The sequence below is a fragment of the Homalodisca vitripennis genome, chromosome 6 (assembly GCF_021130785.1).
Source record: "Homalodisca vitripennis isolate AUS2020 chromosome 6, UT_GWSS_2.1, whole genome shotgun sequence".
Classification (NCBI taxonomy): Eukaryota; Metazoa; Arthropoda; class Insecta; order Hemiptera; family Cicadellidae; genus Homalodisca; species Homalodisca vitripennis.
Genome location: NC_060212.1, coordinates 44,065,801 through 44,085,774, shown reverse-complemented (window position 1 = coordinate 44,085,774; position 19,974 = coordinate 44,065,801). Strand labels below are relative to the sequence as shown.

At 31.0% G+C, this 19,974-nt stretch overlaps 1 protein-coding gene across 1 annotated transcript in view; it reads left to right on the top strand.

Annotated features, from left to right (window-relative positions):
• The window catches only part of LOC124364316 (cysteine-rich motor neuron 1 protein), a 370,244-nt gene that overhangs the window by 229,214 nt on the left and 121,056 nt on the right, over nt 1-19,974 (top strand). The gene's annotated exons all lie outside the window — the stretch shown is intronic.

The window sequence follows — 19,974 nt, the reverse complement described above, 5'->3', positions numbered from 1 at the left end:
AATATTGTTGTTACTCCATGTTAGTTAAATAAATGTATCCATGTTATTCTGATACTGTTATTCTGATTCATGGGTTGTGAACCATTGCGGTTGACTGTCAATAATAGATTTTATAGTATTAGACCGTACTATATTGGGGGAGATTTTACGTCGTCTCTTGAGCTGCGGTCGATAAAAATATGGGTTCTTTCTCAGTTTCCATGTGTTCATTATTAAAGTTTGACGATTTGAAAGAACAACAAAATTTTTTATATTTGCCGTTGTACAATGTAACAAATATGTAACTACGTTTTGAGAATGGAAATCTCATACACAGGTTTCAGATGTTAAGAATTTTGGTTTAAAATTTGATATATTTATTAAAACGCAAGTATATATAATGAAGATAAAATTAAGGAAATTTTAAGTAACAGATATATTCTCCGTATTAAAGGCCTTAAACGCATAAAGAAATAGATTATTATAAACCAAATATAACGACAGTAGAAAGTATATAAAACACACACACTCCATAAATATGTACATATTTATTTATATATCCCTGTAACTTATGGGAAACGCTATCTATCGCAAAGTAGTACCTGCTGTAGGAAAAAATCATCTACAATTGACCATTAATTACATATCATTATTATATTTCACTTTTCTGCAAGTGATTATCTATTTTATTCTAAGAAGAATTAAAAGAAATGTACTTAAGAGAAGTAGCCCTATATGATAAAGGGAATATTTTGTATGACGATATAATTATGAATCAATTTATCCAAGTTTTGCTGTGAGACTTAAATAAGGCTGCTTCCAAAAATAAATCAATGAAATAAGCAGGGCAAATATATGTTATAGAAACCCAATATTACATTTTAAACGAGGGCATCTACAGAATCCAAAATGTGTGGTGCCATATTTAATATAACTTTTACTACTAATATTTCAGATCGGAATTCTAGTACTACTTTATACCTAAGACCTTCAGACCTAATTATACTCTATATACCATACACTGAGCTATATCCAACTTCAGGAAAAAGTAGGGAAGGTAAAACAGTTCATGATGTTAAGGTTGATTGGACTTAGCTGACTGCGCAAGCGGTAGCGTAAGTGGCAACAATTTCACCCCCTCCCCACAATATTCAGGGTATACGCTGTGAAACGAGATGGGAACAGCAATTACATTGATCGTCGACAAAATTACTGTAATCTGACTTCCACAGCACAAACGTAATTTTGGGTGAAAATGTCCATTGTCAAGTACATGAATAGCTTGTATCGTCGAGCAAACAAAAGCATTTAGAAATTATTCAAATGGAAGTAAAATTGGGTCGTTATTACTGATATGCATTGCCTATGAATAAGTTATTAAAATGCCTTAGGTAAATATTTTTTAGGGATCGTTCGATTATGATTTTATATTCTTTTATTCATATTTTACCGATTTTGGTAATAAATAGTATTTTATATTAAATATTTTATATATTTTACATTTAATTTAGTGATTAAGCTAAGGTAGAATGTATAAACAATAGTAATGAGTAACTCAAATTTGAATAACATAAGGATTACATCCTTAGAGTCCAGAGCCGAAAGCCAATTTGCGTTCTATTAGCACGAAATCCGGTTTTTCGTTAAATCGCAAAAACATTTCCAATAACAGGGTAACCAATCATCAGCCACGTTTTGGTAGAGGTTAGATTGAGTGTAGAGAGGGAGATTAAAAATTATAACAAATGTCAGATAATATCTTTCTTAGCATTTATTTTACTCACAGTTCAGAGGTTGATTTAAGGTGTGCCATACATAACCTTAAAGTGGTAATTTTAATCTATTTATCCAGTTATTTATTCATACATATAATGTGAAAAACATTGATAATTTCATATTGTAACCCGTTCATACTCCTCCTCCCTATTTTGACCTCCACGAAAACTAACGTGACTGACGATCAACTTATTCCTTATAAAAATTCCTCTTTCGTTTCCTAGGTACACTAGTTGTGTGCTTATAATGTGCATATATTAATTGCTCAAGTAATACTGCTCGTTATATGTCTTATTAGCTTCAGTAAAAATAACATTAATTTTATAAGAAAAATAAAGACTAAAAATAAATAAAATTTTAAATATGGGAGCACGAAAACATTGCTTTATGGTTTACGCCCGAGAGTTTGCTCGAAAAAATGTCATCAGTCAGGTTTCAAAAATATATAAATAATTTATCTTGCCTTTCGGTGGTTTCAATGCTGTTAAAGCATGGTTTAATTAAGGCACAGAAAAACATAGAATACACCTTAATTTCAAATTAGATACTTCTTTGTTTAGCCAACCATACCTAACCTAACCCACTAGTGCCGGGTATAGATTAATAAACTTAACGAGAAGAACACAAATAGTAAACTATTATTCTGTAAGGCATTTATATGCTGCTTAAAAGTTTTGATTGTAGGTATACACGATCACTTTATAATCTTAGATGGTAAGGCAATGGTACATTTAAATTCTTGACTAAAAAATAACACGTGTCTTTCTAATACTATAACATCTACCATTTACTCTACTACCCATACATACGAACATAGATAACGGTGAAAGATAAGAAAATATGTCATGTGAAGTGCCAACATGTCCATACAACACAATCTGCTATTCTCTCCTATAGAATGTAGGTCTTATCCGCTTTGAATATAGGAAGCGGATATCCCTACACTCTTGAGGCTCCAAACACAACCGCGATAAGCGATTTTGACACAATGGGAACCCATAGAGAGGTTTAGTAGATCGTCCTATGGCGTATGTTCGTTTTTTAAATATAGCAGTCTTATTCACATTATTGGAGTCCTTTTTATTTATCTATTTATTGGAGTCTAGCCTTTAAAATATTCTCTCTAGCCGTGATAGTACGTTCCTATTACAATTTGAAGGATGTTCAACGATGTAAGTTTGGTTACTGAAACAAACCATCAGTTACCTTTTGCCTTCAATGCAAGTTCCATATTAAATAACAAGGGTGTCATTGGCATTTTAAAATGTTGTAATTACCAGTCCTGAAATAAACGATTGTATTTCATGATTAATTTCAGCTGCGTTTGTGGGTCCTGCATTCGAGGGATAAAATAGTTTTCTAAGTACTAATAGCATAACTATAATTTATATACGAAATTGCACGTTATTTGATAGAACAGTAATTGAAGATACACGTAAAATGATTTAGAACAGTGTGGATAATCTTATACGAAGTTTCTAGTTTTCTTAGTAAAAGCAGTTATGTAAAGGTGTGGGACCTAAGGGGGCCTATATTACGTTAGTCAATAATTTTAATTTGAAGTAGGCATATTACGGTTTATATTATTCTAGTGTTCTTGGTAATAGGTGAAATACCTGTGACTGTTTTATTCTAGGCTTTGTGCGTGTTGAGGAACATTATTTTGAGTGTAGTTATATATTTTCAGACGCCATAGTAGTGCTTGGCTTGTTACTACAATACAAGTATACATCCATATAAAAGTCTGAGAATGTTTGCTTGGAAAATGTCTAATACCAGGGATTTTCATCTATTTCTGTCTATGATTTTTCTAATGCCTTAAAAGTGTTAGCATTTTTTCCGTGACTTATAATATATATATATATATATATATATATATATATATATATATATATATATATATATATATATATATATGTGTGTGTGTGTGTGTGTGTGTGTGTGTGTGTGTGTGTGTGTGTGTGTGTGTGTGTGTGTGTGTGTGTGTGTGTGTGTTTAATTATTTAAATGCTACTTTAGTTAAAACACGTTTACTTCTTAAGTCTTCAAAATGACTTATGAAATTCATCATAAATTTATTAATTATTCAGATTAAAATATCATAATCATAAAACAACAGTGTCATAAGAATTTTTTCATGAAATTATATTTTCGAAGACATTGGAAAACAGAAATAATATATGGGTCTCCTATAAGTTAAAGCAAACTTTTACAGGCTGGTGAAAATTTAATTTATTAACTAACTGCCTAATTCGTCTAGAGACCGCAATAATTTCAGGAATATTCTTCAGTATAGAGGACGTTTGGTATCTCACTCGATTGCGACTAGAGTAGAGAAGATTTCAAATATATGATAATCAGGGTAAATGTAAAAATTGTTTGTATTAATGACACTTAGATGTAGTGAATGCATGCAAAATCTTAGAATTCCGTTCACCTTAAGTTTTGCGATGACTATATGTACTCGTAAGTTTCAACACACAAAATAGCAAATTTGTATTATTATTTTTAGTCTATTTAGGTGTTTTGTTTGGATAAATATGCTTTTTTATATCTGGGTCATGAGGCACGTGTGTCTCAAATTTAATCTTTCTACGATATTGGTAGGTTGGAGAATTACTAATGAGGGAAGCTATTGCTTTTTATATGATATTGCGATGAAATAATACAGCGAAATGGCAAAAGAATAATTTACAAATCGTATGTTTAATAGTTCTTATTCTCATCTGCAAATAAAGATTTCATAAATTTTCATGACATCATATTACGATATTGCCAACTATGCAATTTAATAAATATTTATATTGTAATAAATACTACGATAGTCTCTGTATTGTTTATTCTTTGCACGACTGATAGTTTACTACACTTAGGCAATTAGAAGAAAATGAGTAAACTCTTAAAGAGTATACGTAAGCTAAAATTTGAATTATGTTTTCATATAATGAAAATTATAGATACATAAACATTATAATGTAATGTTGTAAGTTATTACAATGGCGTTAAAAACTGGTATTGCAGTGCCAATAGACCGGAAAATGAGCGGTATGCTCAAAGCTGACATGTCCTAATTAACTAATGAACCAAGAGATGGCATTAATACCATTGTATCAGAACAGGGGATATACATGTAATATCTAGAGATGCCATATATACAAAGCATAGGGCTAGTAGGTAATATTATAATATGATGACATGAGGAAAATTTCTACCTGTGTATGACTAAGTTTAATGATATGTTTCTTTCAATAACATTTAAAACATTTTAGTTATTTCCATGTGAATAAACCAACATGAAATACACATTAATATAAATTAATTGTACTTGAACCTTTTATAAGGTTGTTTAATTAGAGTCCACAATGTATAATTTTTGAAATCACCATAATATATTACTTATTTAACTTTTTATTTTAAAATATAAATTTTTTTTTAATTTGTTCTATTGAAGCGAGAAATACTTTTTAGATTTTCCGTTTTCTATAAATATTAAATTGCTAAGATGAGTTTTTACCGTTTAGACGTTTAACGATAAAGAGTTGTGAATTCTGAAAATAGTCTAATGCCATGAAATTAGTTTTGCCGTTTAAATTTGTCAGTTACGTAACTTTGCAATATAAGTTATTCAATATATTTTTACTTTTCGTATTCAGTGATGATTTTCTATATTATTATTTTCATAACTGAATAACACCATGTAATATTAATAAATACTCTCATAGTACCACAATATCTTCTCAAACCAAGTTTGCAAGCTGATAGCTGTGTGTTATGAATTAAAAGTAAAAACATATATTGGTCATAAAATCTATCAACGACGGTATCACACTTCGCCTCTAATAAAGACTTTTTCGTTTAATTTAATTTCTCATTTAATTTCATTTCACACATTATGTTGTCTAGCTCCAGAGTTGCGAGTAAATTATTTTGGGTTTAGATTTTTGGAAAGTATCTTTACAACTTTGTAATTTTATTCAGGTCATATTGTCTCTGGAGTAGATAGTAATAAATAATGTCACGCAATACACAAGAGGAGGAGTAGAGTTAATTTCAAAACTGGTTCAATAAGATAGTATAATTAAAAGTTTTTATTTTTTGATACTAGCATAAATTATTATACATAAAATATCGTTATCTACTTCTGAAAATTTGTTTTCCCATCCCGTTTAGAAACAGAATTCCACAAGTTCAATATTAAGCTTTGAATGTCCTTTTTTTGATTGTAATGACACTAAATAATAGCATAAATATATTTCGTAACAAAATGATCTCGTTAATCTCATTAAAACTTTTTCTGCATGATTTAAAGACAACGTAAAAGAGAGTTTTTAAACTTACTACAACGAATAAAAACTAACCTGAAAAATACTGAAACACACACACACACACACACACACACATACATACATATATATATATATATATATATATATATATATATATATATATATATATATATATATATATATATATATATATATATCTAATTTCTGTGTGTGTTCCAATTACTGGGGTTTTCAGTGATTAGTACATTTTGCTAATAAGTAAAATATAGTACTAGCCCTGATAAAACTTAATACAGTTTTGTCATTGCAGAGGAATAGTCACACGCATTTTCTTTACTTTATATTGGGCTGATTTTGAAAAGTTAAAGTACTTTTACATGTATTTTTAATTTAATTTACATAATAGTTTTGCTCTGTAAACACTTCTACAGCCAAGCATGAAAACATTCCTTCACAAAAAGCAGTGTATGTTTTATCTTTACCATATTCACATAACGTGTAAGATATGTCTGCAAAGTTATGTAAAATGACTAAACCGTAACTTAGAGACTTTACCGGATCTACATTTTACCCTCCTGGGCCTAGTGTTACTACAACTAGGGCAGTCACAAATCACTACAAAACTCCTAAACTTTATTTGAAATTATTAAAGTACATTTTTTCCAGTCACAAAACTTTTATTCGAGCACAAACTTATTGAGGAATTTAAAATAAACCTAGAGTACTATAGTTGTGAAAGCAAATCTCTATCTACTTATCTAGTATGGTACCATAACAGTTTGATAGTACAAAAAATGGCAGACTTACCTTTTTTAAATTAGAATTTTGCTCGAATACATGGTTTTCGTAACATAGAAACAAGAAAATAAAGACATAAATAAATAAGATGCTTTTGCCTCCTGGGCTCATTTGTAATTATTGATAAATCAGCCAGTGATATCAAGCTGTAGAAACTATTAGCTATTGGATACAGTAACAACTACTGAGTCTATTTTACATAATATTTCATAAAAAAGTGTACCCAAAATTTAAAATTCAGGTTACCACTGCGTGCTTAAAAATTACAGAGCTCTAGAACTCCTTTGTAAGCACATGAGTATACAAGTATTACACTTCTTCCTTCTATAAGGATAAAATCCAAGTTCAGAGGTGATTTGTGTTATGTTAGGATCTTTAGCCTTGGGATGAATAAATAATGCCATTTCTCTAAACTTTACTCGTGTATTATGCAATATAGTATAAGGGAGTTGCTTACTGGACCTCCCAATAAATGAATCTGAGTGGCCATGATATGGCTTTTAGGCCATGATATTCTGGATGGGTAAGGTGGGAGATTAGGGGCCGCCTTCTATCGAGTACCATGAGGATGAATATAAGTCATTAAACTTAAGTCATGTCTCCTCAAAAGAAGGGGAAGTTAGCACTGAACCAGCCTCCCCAGTCAAAGCAGGCGGAGGTAGCACGCCCATATGTCTATGATGGTAAGAAGCTTTGACTCTTAGGGTACCCCACCATCTCCCAACAGTCATCACCCGCAGTAGAACTAATCTGTTGAATTAGCCTTGCACCTCAGAGTCTCGAAATTTGCGGTTAGTGATGTGCAGTTCCTGAACACCTTTTCGGAGGAACTCATTATAGGTGAACTGGAAAGTAAACCAGCCAAAATGAACTGTCCTTTGTTGTATTTGGTAGAATGCACATACTTTACTCTTAAATAATATTTGTACGTTAAGGAAAAACCATAATACTCGTCATACCCACACATGTCCAGGAAAATATGATAAAATCTTCCAGCCTTCGAGTTTCCATCTATGATGTACACGTTTACTTATATGTTGTGTGTTCTTGGGCTTAGACACAGTTTTTGCCTTTAATAGGTGTAAGTATCACAACTTGCAGTTGTGTGATACAAAGTGTACGCTTACCTCGGCCGCTCCAATGAATCGCACTATTGGGATCTGGTAGTGAAGAGGTGTGGACATGTAAGTGGTCCGCAGTAACTATAACTGTCCCCCCCTCTATCCCACAATAACATTGAGAGCCAATTGTAGCAAAGTATTATGTACAACCAGATGAGTATGACTCCCGACGTGGATGCCATGAGTTTGAAACAAACACCGAAAACGTATCCAAACATCGTTTGCTCAAAGTTTGGTAATCATATAATTTATGCACAAAGTTTGCTTAGTTATTACAATTCCTAATGTTTCCTCGCTCTGTTTTCGTTACACCTGAGTCGGTGGTGTGTCACAGGTGTTTGTTATTGCAGTTAGGATTAATTATTATCCTTACACTATTTTTAACTGCATATAATGTTATAAATGTTAGGCAGTTTTAAAATGATAATTACAATTTTAATGCAAACGTTCTTCTTTTCTGTATATATATATATATATATATATATATATATATATATATATATATATATATATATATATGTATATACAAGTATAACTTATGATGTTATATCTTATAATACTGTACAAATACTACTCAAATCATGATTCCCATGAATACCCTATAATACTGTACGTTGTTTATATTTTGTTTTATTAAAATTGAATGTCCAACAATCTATTTTTAAAACCAATTGTGCCTCAACCTTAGCTGAAATCACTAGCAGTGGTAATATGATAAAAATACACAAGGACATGTTTTTTGTCACTTTATCACGTGCAGGTATACAATTAGTGGAGAAAATTTCTTATGAAAGCCTGAAATGAAGTGAACGTCATCTGAAATAGATTGTAACAAACAAAGCTTGCACGTGATCCTATCCCTTTGGTACTGATTCTTATAGAAAACAAATTTATCTTGATTAGATTATCTTTCTATTATTTCTTATCAAAGTTGGGGAGAGTTAGGATAATATCTAAGCAATAGCGTTTATTAATAATATATATATATATAATACATGTATGAATAATTTTCCATTAATGTCTTAGTTGATATCGCAATTTGCCCTGTTTTTATGATCCTGATCATCCAGTTCATGATCAGCTCTTTTCAGGTCTAATTTAATTACTTATATTCACTGTAAGAATTCTAACGACTCCTATGTACGTTGCTATTGGGTTTTATACAGCAAATAAAATTACCTCACATAATGCCATATATTTTCAATTTCTGCAAACAAGAGTAGTTTTCTATGCACTCGAAGTGCAATTCAATTCATACTATTATCCTGTAAACACCAATGTGTGTATTCGATAAGACACAAAAATAATTTTTTTTTTAATTTATTCAATTTTTATTATTCTCTTGAGCTAAAGTTTTGAATGTCTACTTAAAACCAGTGACATTTGATCTAAAACAAGTTCAAAACGATTACCAAATACGGAAATTAATTGTTTTTATATTTCTCATATCGTCAACGAATAAACTACAAAATAATATGTACGGCTATCTTTTTGCTGTATTGTATTTTTTTAAGTTTAAGTGCATTTCTTATTACTTTTACCCTATCTGTACAATTATTATGTAAATTTATATTGTTACCTATGTACCGTGGAACTATGTATTATCTATTTTATAGCTAACGATTATGATAGTTTAGTTGTTATTTTTTATAGATAGTACATTTTTGTTTCAAAAATAGCACAACAATGCATGTTAGACTGGTACATGTCACTGCCGTGGTTTACAGTTATTTATTACAATTGAGCAGACAGTGACAGAAGCATTGATGCTCTTTGTATATTTCCTTTTCTGTCACTACCATCTTGCATATACATGTAAATGCATATGGATTTCCTGGATGGAAATGGTTTTTGTAACCGTATGTGTAAAAAAATAACAGCTATATACGTAACACTAATAGTGATAGCCTTAAAATTATAATATTTCTTTCACTTAGTTTTTCATTTCCATATCAATTTCTTTAAATACAACTAAACAATTCCCAGTTTTAATGTTTGTGTTATATGCTATAATAAGTCCAAACTGATTGTTATCTCTATTTGAATTAATACAGACACATAAAAAATTCAAAATCCTTGTTATTGGTGTCAGCACAGCGTCAATTACAGAACAGAACTATCAGCTGTAGGAGCAGGGTGTGGCGCTGTGGCAGTAAGACTTGGCGTGTCACACGCATTTCTATTTTCCGGCTCTCATTCTCAGAAAGTACTAGGCTTTTTATTTAATATATGTACTTGTGTATTATACAATACGAACAACTAAATGATTTTGTAGTGATAAAAAATTGAAACAGGCTTTATCATACAACAGTTTTTTAAGTAAAAGATTATTGTTTTATGATTCTGCACTATTGGCAATTTTATCTTAAATTAATCTTTATCTTTTGCTCACAAGGTAGAGGTACTCAGACAGAGTGTTCCGTCAGAATACCACGTTTTGCTAAGAATGAAATTACGTAATAACACCATCATAGTTTATTAAAAATACTTATTTATAGAATATTTGGTATTACGGGAATAGCCATATAAATAAACGGACAGCGGATATATTTTGCCTTGCACCTTAAAATAAGTCTTAGTTGATGCCATATACTAAGATTTAACACCATCGAATACATACTCTTGTCCATGTAGAATGATGATTCTACGATACCAAGTGAGGAATATATTTAATAAATTTTAGCCAAATTCTAAACATAATTTCGTCTGTATGAAAGTGAAAGAATGTAAAATTCAAGTCTTTTCTTTTCAAGCTCAATTCATTATAGATATATTCTGCGGATAGAAAGCAGAGAAACAATTTCCACCCTCCTCTGAATAGTAATTGTAAACAATAAATTTCATGTATAAAAGTACAATGTTTCCCCACATAACTAATATTATTAATACATTACATACGTTATTAATAGCCATTATTTTTCACAATGGTCATCTAATTCAAATTTTTTAATTGTTTTTGATGCAGTGATATCGTTAAAGTGATATTTCAATTTACCTGTGGTTTAAATTAGGTATTTGACTCTAAATCTAATTTGACATAAAATATTTGAATTTAAAGTATTGCTGATGCTATGAATATTCCACTTTCAAATTTGATATTGATAAGGTATGTTTCTTGTTTGTAAAACAAACACCACCTAATCTATAGGTACATTTATACTGTAAGTGTTACTTTTAGATTAGGACCAATTTCATAGCAGCATAGTGGAAAAATCCTAAATGTTTTTCTTTTTAAATGGAATAGTTAGTTAAGTGATGGTTATTGACAAATACTGAATTTTCGAGTTACAGTTTAGGATGATTTGTTATACTTCAACTTAAAGAAAATCTCGTTAGTTTCAGAATAATATAGTTTTGTACCTGTCAAGTACAGCAACAAAATTATCCTTTAAGAAATTCAATGCTATTGGATTAATAGCTCCTAAAGTATTAGTGGTTTCTAAATAACTGTTATGTGTCGGGCCCTTGAAGTTTCGGTTCTTTCTAAGAGACCACTTATGATGTAGCATTTTCAACGAATTTAAAAAAAGTTTATAGAGGTTTTTAAACATGTCTAGTTCTTTAGTTATGTTTCTAAATATTTTTATTTTAAGCTTTATCAATAAAATCGGCCTGTTATTTTGCAAACATACAGAAAATAACATAACCTCAAAACCATGCTTAAATACATTCAATCCCTAAAATATAAAATTGCCACAAAAAGAGAAGTATATTAAATGATGTAGCGTTTACTTAAGACACGCATTTATTAAACGTCTAGTAATTAAAAAATATTTAAGTCGACATGGAGACGTCAATTAGCTATCAAATGACTTAATTACAGCTCAAATATACTACGACTGAACAAAAATAGAGGTTCTTACTTCAAGGCGTAATGATGTTTCGTTACTCGTGTGTGAAAGCATATAAACAAACGGTGAACTAGGACGAAGAAATCGTGCACACAATACTTAGACGCGTCTAAGTGTCAGCTAACTGCAGATCTGCTGAGTGAACAACAAACATTGAAGTAGCTTGTTAACGGAGAGCCTTCAACTTTGCTGCTTATGTTAATGAGTACGCTTAGAAGTACACCCTACACACTGTGTAAGTATTCAAGCGTGTACACTGGGCGGGGGCGTTATTTACTGAATAATTTGTGAGCTTTGTTCCAGCTTCTGTGCGGCTTAAACGCTATAAGGTTTTCAAGCGTTCTCACCTTCGCAATGCAATGAGAGATTTTTTAATCACTGCAAACATTTACTAACACGTTTACGACGACATAGGTCATTTATGATCTTCACAGACAACCGGTATGGGCCACTAATTGACCATGGCTTATATTAGTTGAATCATGTCATGGGCCACCAGTGGCCCACGATCAGTATAATGTACATCCTCTTTTTAAAATCGTTACCTTAATGTCCTTAAAGTCTAAACTGCTTTCTAAAATAACTGTTAACATTCTTGAATATCTTATATCGGGAAAATATTAAAAAAGAACTAAAGATGTTGTTATGATATAAGTAATGGTTATGAAATAGCTGGTAAAGAAACAAAAAGTGCAGAACCGTGATGCACAGTTGCAAGAATCCCATGTGAATACGTGGGAAATTCTTACGTAGTAGGCGGAGAGAAGTATGGCCTGGGCGGGAAATAGTGTGGGACATTAGTGACCCACAATAGGTATTATTATATTTATTATTAGTATTATTGTTATATTAGTATTTTACTATTATTATTATATATAACGAATCCAGCGTGGATGTTTCATAACCAACAATACAATTGCATAAAAAATGGGCACTCTAATAAAACTATTTTTTTATACTATATTGTCTCGAAACAAATAATGAAACATCATTCATCATATGCTTTTACATAAAACTCATTTAGGTTCTTTGAAATTTTGAATTTTTAATATAAGCGTAATATAAAAAAACTCACGACCGAGATCTAGCAGCTAACTAACGCAACTAACGACCAATGGAAAGTTCTAGCAGCTTCAACTTTTTCTTACTATTTTGGAACTCGAGTCTGGTTTAACTGGAACCTAAATTTGAAGGTATCTACGTATGACAGCTTCACTTTTTTCGAGAATAATGTAATTTTAAAATCTTAAATGAGTTAAAAAAGATTGAACAAATTCTGATAATTTTCCTTCCAAAATCACACGTTCTTTGATGTTACATATGCGTGATCTAGCTTAATGTCTTGAGTGTCTATTTTAATGCATATTTCCTTACTGTATAGTTTAAATGTCGATCTTCTTTATTTTTTATATTTATGGCTTATAGGTAAACCGTTCGCAAAGAAACCTGCGCAGAAGCAAATTTCTAAGAAGTGCCGCGCAGGAGGGCCCCCTCTGGCGGGGTGTTGTGGTGGGGAGTGGGACCAGCACCATCTTGATTTGTTTACACTGTAGATACTTTAACAGCTCTATAAATATATTATATTTTTGTTTGTAGGCTTATACAAGTGTTACAGTCTAAGAGTAAAATATTATTTTAACATATTAATGTGGCCGTAGACGTATCTAGGGATCTTTGTTGCATTTCTTTGTGAGGTTAGCCGCGCAGCGGCAGTGGCAATTAGAGATGTGTCATTCGGTCTTGACCCGTTCTTTTCGAACAGGTCAGATAAGTGATCCGGATCAGAGTGTTTCAAGGGGCCCGTTCAGCTCGAATGTTTCGTTTACTTTTCCCTGCCAACTGAATAAATTTAATATTTTTTCAAATCAGATACATCATTTTTAATGATCGTTAAAACCTACAATATTATAATTAGGTTCATTTTAAAACCCATGAAAAATTGCTTAACATCATATGGAACTAACTAAAACTATAAAGTTTATGCCTTAGGTTACACTAGGTCCCAAAATTGTTTAGTCGTTCCTTTCGTTCACTGCTAACTTATTAAGAATGAAACCATGATCGTATAGCTCAACGGGGGAATAGGGAGTCTGGGTATTATGAAAAGTAGTGGGAAGCTAATCGGTTGGATATAAAATATGATGCTATTCATCTAAATAAATTATTTTCAAACGAGCAATGTCTCTGTTCAATTTTTAATAATTTATTTAAAACATTTGTAAGGGTATGACCATATGATAAATCAAAAGCATATCAATCAACCAAGTCCATTGATTATAAGACTTATGGTAATACTTAGTATTAACATTTAAAATATTTCTTAATGTATCTGGTAACTAACTTACTGGTACTTACATTCAGTCGTTCATTCGTTTATTTTGTTCGGTCAACACGATGACCGATATAACACGCTCTAGCGGGAAGGCTCAGTAACTCTGTACTGAACGAATCGCAGCAGTGAACGCAGTGAAATATCAATAAGACGATCCGATAGAGCGAATGCCGAGGCGTGATGAGGATACTGGGTGAGGGCGGCATCACAGGTTCGGAGGGGTATTTACCCCACCCTGCGTGAACTCAAATCACCAAGGGTCTTTTTGTAAACGGTCTACCTATAGCAGTTTTCTTTTTCCAGTCCTAATTGACCCTAGAGTCTTCAGTTCAATCTATGTTTATAAGTACTTTTCTACTAGAAGCTGCAATATCTATAACAGTGTACGTACTGTATATCCTTTAGTTAGACTATACGTAAAACGCTCATCCCACATTTATTCATTTATTTTGATTTACCTCTACTCAATATTTGTATGGCTGTTCAATAAATTAGTTCAAAGATCTTAATATATTTAACAAATTTTGTTGGTTATTTCGCTACTATCTATTATGATTCATATTACGAGTATTTCCATACATTCTTTTTTTTCATATACATATTGTATATACAATTCTTAAGAAATCTAAATTTGAAAGGGTTATTTATCTTGTAATTAGTTTGAACTTATTTTTGTGTTACAGGTAAAGTGGCTTTCTACTATATCCATATGCGGACTTCGTTTTGTGAGTTGTAACACATCATATCAATTCACAAATCAATTATGCTAGATTATATATTCACACTATTCTTTAAGAAAAAACTGTCGGATAGTGGTTTGATTTAGCAATATCCAACAGACTTTCCTACATTAAAAATTCATTATTTCTACTAACGTAATGCAAATTTGTAAAATTTACTTAAAAGCCTTATTAACTTCAGAATTATTATTTTTATTTAAGGTAATAGAGAAAAAAGTGTTCAACCATGTATATTCTTGTATAATATTCAATAAACTTTAGCATTTTACACACGTAATCAAAACAAATTATATAAGTCCTATACATTATATTCGTATCAAAACTTTCTCTATATTTTTATCTTGGCTAAAATACAGGATGTTATTATTTTATATTGCAAGCTGGCGAGTGTTCAAAATTAGTACGAAAGGAATTTTACTTAACTCAGTATTTCTTATATTTTTCAATCTCAGGTTTTGGATTCCTACCTTGTAACTTTCAAATAGTTCTTCTTCAAACAAAACAATTCGATTTATCTATATTTATATTCAAATATTATAACCATAAGCTAAATGGAAAACATCAATTCTAATTTTACTTGTAAATTTCTGATTTTTTATATTTTTTAAATTTTTTTCATGAATAGTAAATAGATTGTTATTGAAACATCAATCATATTAAATGTTTTTCTCTAACGTCTAATTAGTTGCATTATCTTCACTGGGCATATCTGTAACACATAGCAATTAGTAAATTAGTTGTTACAATGTAATTAACAACAAACATGTTACCGAAATGATATTTGTTTGTATGTGTGGCTGTTTATCAGGGTTCTGATTCAATTCAGACTGTAGAAAAGTTATTAGATAAATTTTAAATGTGATTATCGAAAAATACACCTATGTGATTGTAACCAGAATTGTAGTAATTGTGTAAAATGTTATAACAAATTCGTTAAGGAGAAGATATTCTTGATGACGAGGAAGGCTCTAGAGTTATCCTGTGAAAGTGAAAGTGAATGGCGAACCAATTCCGCCAGGAGATGAGATTCGGAAACTTTGAGATATCAGAAGTTTTTAAAATCCTTAAGTCAAAGTTATCTTTGATTTTCACCTATCTAATTTATTAGGTTCAAGTAAACAACTGAAACTCAAATAAATTCCGCATATATCACCTATATCTTATCCATCACTTGAAGCCAAATTACATAATATTTCCTTTTAATATTTATCTAAAAGATTTTATTCAGCATTTATGTTGGATTATCATTGTGATGCGACTTGACAGTCTAACGATAGTGATGATAAGTGTGTTAACATGTTAAGTGTGATTGATTCTGTCAACGCCGCTCAATCGTGTTAACACCGCCAACAGCCCAAACTGTCGCTTAATGGCCCCACATAGAGGTTGATGGGCTTTATACTCTGGCAATTTCCTCCCAAAGTTGACTGAGTTAAATCGAGAAAATGCTTGTTTGACACCCGGCGAGTTGTAACTGCTCGCTTAGTGAGTAAGTGCTTTGAACCTATGGGTCTATTTTACCGTTCTATGAGTAGTGTAGATCAGATAATTTGGAGAAAAAGAATTGCGAATTAAACAAATGTGAGTGTTATAAAATAACGTAATGGGAAATATGCGCTACTAAATGGCACGGCTTTAAAAATGTAAATCTATAATATCCATGTACTCTAGATTCGTATATATTTAATTGTTTTCAAATGGACATGATTAAAAGAAATTACTATTGTTAAGGAATTATTACTCCTGAACATGAAAATTTACAAAATGTGTTATCTACTGTGAAAAACATTTTATAATTGTAATTTCATAAAATAAAAATCTAAAATAATATATGAGAACACTGCTACTGTTATTACTTTTAAAATAAAATAGTCTGCTTACGAAATTTAGGGACTTTGGTTGAATAATTATATTATAAAACATCTTTTACTGCAGGGTAACAGTAAATTTTGGAAGTTTTGTTTAATTTAGCGGAATGAACAAGAACAAAACCATTTATTTTATTTACTGTCCTAAATATTATAAATCAATTTTATAAGTACAATTTATTTTGATTTTTTATTACAAATACTAATTTAAGGTAAAAATACATTAGATGGAGTAAAAGAACTTAAATTGAACAGCATAGGAGACAGTTCCATAAAGTAGGTCTCAATAAACACACAATAAGTAGACCTCTAGACACAAAGGCCTAAATTATGACTATCAGTTACTAATACAAGGCGGGCTGTCATACTGAGTCAAGTAGTACCTTTGATTCTACAAGAGCATAGATCTCACAGCGCTAAGAGGATTTGCGTGGCAGAAGTACTGTATGGTGCTAGTTTTGTGTGGTGATGGGTAGGTGACTGCACTACACTAAATACGTAACTTGAAGTTGTAGTTCCTTTAAGAATCTTCAAGGAATCAACGTTCGTATTATATTTAAATTTAATTTGTAAATTTAAAGTATTTGTTCTCATAGCCTATTATATGTAACAGGTTTAATGAAAGTATAGGATGCTTCCTATATTATTTAATTATTTATAGGAATATTTATATTTAGATTAAGAGAATTGTAAATTTATATAATAAGTGAATTTTAAGATTGTGATCCTTCCATCAGTGCTGAATTTCTTTTAGTGCAGCGTCTGGAATCTGATGCTGCTTTTTACTTACTTTTGACTCTTGGTCTGGGTTGGATAGGTTCCATCCAGTTCAGACATTGTGTTTGCTCAATTTTGATTGGCCAATGTTAGGTTGATTAGATGGTGGCAGGCACTTCTAGATCCTTCCGGTGGATTCAAGTAAGTTTTATCAGTGAGTCTTTGCTGTGTTCTCAGAGAGAGAAGTTCGTGTAGAAGTGATAGCCTACTCTTGCCGTATCGATTTTTTGGTAGGAAGGTTGAGTTTAAAGATTAACATTCTTTTCAAAATTTAAAGTTTGAAGTTTAAATTAATTGATCTATAACAGTTATTTTTTGTTAGTTGGTGAAGTCTTCAGGAGAGGTGTGAGGTACTGTGAAAGTTAGGATTTAACATTTAAATAGAAAATTGCTTGATGATATTTTCTGTTCAAGTTGGTTAAATCAGGAATAGCCTACTGATAAAGAAAATTTAATTTTATGTTCTGAGATTTTAAATATATTTTTACAAGTTCCTAAATTTAACATTCAAAGCCAAGCAGATTATTCTGGATAATTCAATAATCTTGTAAATTCTAATTCATAATATTTTACATCATGGCTCCTAATCTTTCATTTGTATGCATGCTCACGCTCATTTTTTGCACGCTCTTTTTACAATATTAACGCAAATTTTTTCGCTTATAATGTTGTTCAGGCTCCACAAATTCAAATAGGCGTTGTTGCCAGGGGTGATTTACATAAAAAATTTGTAAAATAATATGTTTATAAGTAGGTTTTAAACTTGTTTGTACGTTTTATATGTCCTTATACCAATAAATTTGATAATTTCTTTTTAAGCTGTGCAAAATGATCAATGACATAAAAAATAAAAATGCGGGCATGGACGCCACCAAAATTTAAAATAAAAATTAAGCGAAATCTGACGAACTGCATACAGTCCTTTTCGTGACGTAAACCGATGTCACGGGCGAGGAAGTGCTATGTTCAGTTGGTGCTAAATCAGGGGCACCCTGTTTATTTTCTCCGCGAAAATTTCAGACTTTTATGTAACACAACAATAACTGCAAAAAATAACTCTGCTACCCTAAAATGTTCAATATCAAAATTAACAAATAATTTATTTACCATTTTGTTATACTTTAAAATACAACATAGGCCCTATTGTTTACTTTGCTATTAGTTCGTTGTTTCATATATCTGTTTCGAATTTTAACAAAACGTTCCAAACTTTAATTACGTTCTACCTTTAAAACAACACAATTTCGTATTTTTTACTTCTAAAAGGTTTAGCATGCATTTAAATAGGCTTCTGTGATGTTTTTAATATATTCAAATGTCTAGTGCAAATGTTAATAATTTTTCTTTGAACATATTTTTAGCTTTCCGGTTTCACCGCTAGTGTGGAAAGGTCAAGGTCTTGTCAGTTCAACGTTAACTGTCTGTGACGACACCCGCCCAGACCTGTCGACAAAGTTTCCTGCTTGCACGCACTTACAACAAGGCATCAAGAAAGTTGGCCTAAACTTTTATTTGCGAACAGTTTTAAATGCATTGTACATATATACTGCGTTTTTTCTCAATCACCGTACCAAGCTCATTAGTATTTACAGGTTTGAAAAATGACATATAATACTGTCCTCCCTAAAACAATTGTTGTTTCTATAATTCAAGATCCAACAGCTAAACTGCATTGTAAAAGTACGCAACCTCTATTTTCATAATGGTAATAAAGTTAAAAAATTAAATAGTTTCAAATTATTTTACAATGAACATAAATGTAATAATTCAGAATAGTTACAAAATATCACTTGTGTAACACATTTATTTTTTGTATAATAGTGTAAAGAAATTCAGTTTTGTTCATTAATGGAACAAATAAAAAGATATTAATAACGGGACTGCGCGTTTATATTTCTTACTGTTCAAAGTAAATGTACAACTACTATTGGAAAAAGTTACTTTGGATGTGCCAGTCATCAAAAAGTAACCTTTGGATGTGGCAATTATCTAAAATTAACCTTTGATGTTTAAAGGATTACTGAGTTCCAAGCTAATATTTTGAAACGAACATGTAAATTAACGAGATGTTATGTAAGTATATTAAAAACATATCAATTTTGTACTTCTCTTAGTTTTGGAGAGAGACTAAACTTTGAATATGGTTGCTTTACTATTAATCATTAAAAATATGTTAAAAAATGTCAATACATTGTAACTTAATTGTAAAAATTTGCGCCTCATGAGGGGTTTTGTTAGTTGGGTTCAGCAATGTAAGTTGAATTTAGTTTGGATAAAAATAACCTTCAAATGGTATCTAGTAGTTTAAACCGTTAGTACACTTAGTGTTACTGAATAACCCCCCTTGATACTAGATCGATCCTGCTCTTTTAGTCAGTCCAATGTTAATTAGGGTTTTATTAGAAAATCTAAACAGAAAACCTAATTGTGCTGTGACATCTAATGA